We start from the raw sequence: 2,361 nt of genomic DNA, 5'->3' as shown, positions 1-2,361 counted from the left end.
ATTTGTCTTCAATCTCATTAATTATGTCTTCCATTGCATCAATTCTACTCCTTTGCCCTTTCAATGTGTTACCTATTTCTAACAATTTAGTATTAATCTTCTGGATTTCTATCTGTAGATTTAGAATCATTTCTACTTTTTCATTTGTTTTGTCATTTTGTTCTTGTATTTTCTTCCAAAATTCTTCTAGGGTTTCATCTGTGTTTTCCTTGGTCTGTCTCACAATCCTTTGAAGATACCTAAATATAATTCATTTGAATTCTTTACCAGGGAGTTCCAATGCTGTGTCTTCCTCAGGGATGTGTTTTAGGTCTATATCCTGGTCCCTTGTTTCTCTTGCTTTATCTTGCTTCTTTGTGTGGACTGTGATGCTCTGTTGTCTCCGAGGCATTGTGACGTTTTTGTGTTTATATTTAATTGGTTATTATATGTTGGGAGTGACTTGTCCATGATTTTCGTTTTCTTTGTTTTGTTTGTATGTTATCTATACAGGCAGGGCACTGTGCTGTGCTCCTCTATTCACTAGTTGACAGCACTTACACACTCACCACCTGTCCCCTTTCCTGTTGTCAGCCTCTTGTATGTTCTTGTCAACCCTGGCAAACAGACTATTCTTAGGTCCCTGGAATCCGAATGAGAATGCTATCACTTTAAAATCCAAAATAGTTGCCACTTGTAAACATTCAAAATGGTTGTGCCTTCGGTCATTTTAAATATCCAAAATGGCTGCCGCTTGTAAACATTCAAAATGGTTGTGCCTTCGGTCACTTTAAATATTCAAAATGGCTGCCACATGTAATCAATGAAAATGGCTGCACCTTCCAAACAGCAGAAAGTCCACAGCTCAGGTTGTTTCCCCCTTTGCTGTTTCCCTTCCTAGTCATAGGCCACCAGAGCAGTTGTCCCTGCAGCCCTTGGTGACCAGGACTGATCTTTAGGTCAATTCTCAAGTCCTAACACCACTTGGAAATATTCAGGCTGTTGGTCTCATCAGAGCAGGTGACAGTCTGCAGCTCCGACCATCTCTGTACTCACTGTTTTCATTCAGGTTTTTCCACTAGTTGATGCCTAATCCACTTCTGTATAGTTCCTTTCAAAGCTCAGGGTTCCAGGATTATCTTCTGTATCTCTGTCAATTGGTTTTTCTTTCTTTTCTTTTTTTTTTTTTGGTTGAAGAGGGTCTGTGTGGCTTTTCTGCCTATTCCTCCATCTTATCAGAAGTCCTTCACTCTCACCTTGAAGGATAGTTTAGCTGGGTATAGTATTCTTAGTTTATAGGTTTTTCCCCCCTTTCAGTACTTTAAATAAATATATCATTCGATTGCTTTCTTGCCTCCAATGTTTATGAGGAGAAATTGGCACTTAATCCCACTGGGGACCCTTTGTATGTGGTTGCCTCTCTCTTATTGCTTTCAGTATTCTCTCGTTATTCTTACTTTTTGAGAGCCTGCCTTTTATGTATCTTGGTGTAGATCTTTTTGGGTTTATCCTGCTTGGTGTCCTTTGAGCTTCTTGAATTTATAGATTCATGTCCTTTGTCAGACTGGGGAAATTTTCTGTCATTATTTCTTCAAATATTCTTTCTGTCCCTCTCTCTCATCTCCTGGAACTTCATGATGTGTATATTAGGTCTCTTATTGTTGTCCCATAATTCCATTAAACTGTGCTCAGCCTTCTTGAGCCTCTGTTCTTGTTGCTTTCCAGTCTCTGTAGTTTTGACTATCATATGCTTTAATTCATAGATTCTTTTTTCTTCCTTATTAAATGTTGTTAAATACTTTCACTGTGCCATGGATAGGAGGAGAGAGGATGGGAGGGAAAGATGGATAATTAAGAGACAGATTTGATACAGGTGAAAGGAAAAGCAACGTAATGAAAGTCTGTGAGTAGCACAATGTCACTAAGGAAAAGGAAGGCATGGAGAGGTGCACAAGAGGTACAGACAATAAAGGCAAATACTATTGCATACATAATAATATTGCATACATAATACCAAAGAAGAGTTGATGTTTTTGAGTTGTGGTGTTAGAGAAGAATGCTAAGAGTGCCATGGTTTGCTAAAAGAACTTAACAAATCTGTCCTGGAAGAAGTGCAGCCAGAATGCTCCTTGGAAGCGAGCATGGCCAGACTTTGTCTCACCTACTTTGGTCATGTTGTCAGAAGGAACCATTCCCTGGAGAAAGATGTCATGCTTGGTAAAGTGGAAGGTCAACGGAAAGGGGGAAGGCCCTCAATGAGATAGACAGACACAGTGGCTGCAACGATGGGCTCAGGTATACCAAGAATCATGAGGCTGGCAAAAGACTGGGCAGTGTTTCATTCCACTGTGCATAGGGTTGCTATGAGTCGGAGATGACTCA

This window comes from Orycteropus afer, unplaced genomic scaffold (assembly GCF_000298275.1).
Source record: "Orycteropus afer afer isolate SDZICR_OR568_19922 unplaced genomic scaffold, OryAfe1.0 scaffold00605, whole genome shotgun sequence".
NCBI lineage: Eukaryota > Metazoa > Chordata > Mammalia > Tubulidentata > Orycteropodidae > Orycteropus > Orycteropus afer.
The sequence above is the reverse complement of the archived record's forward strand: the minus strand, read 5'-3'. Positions refer to the sequence as shown.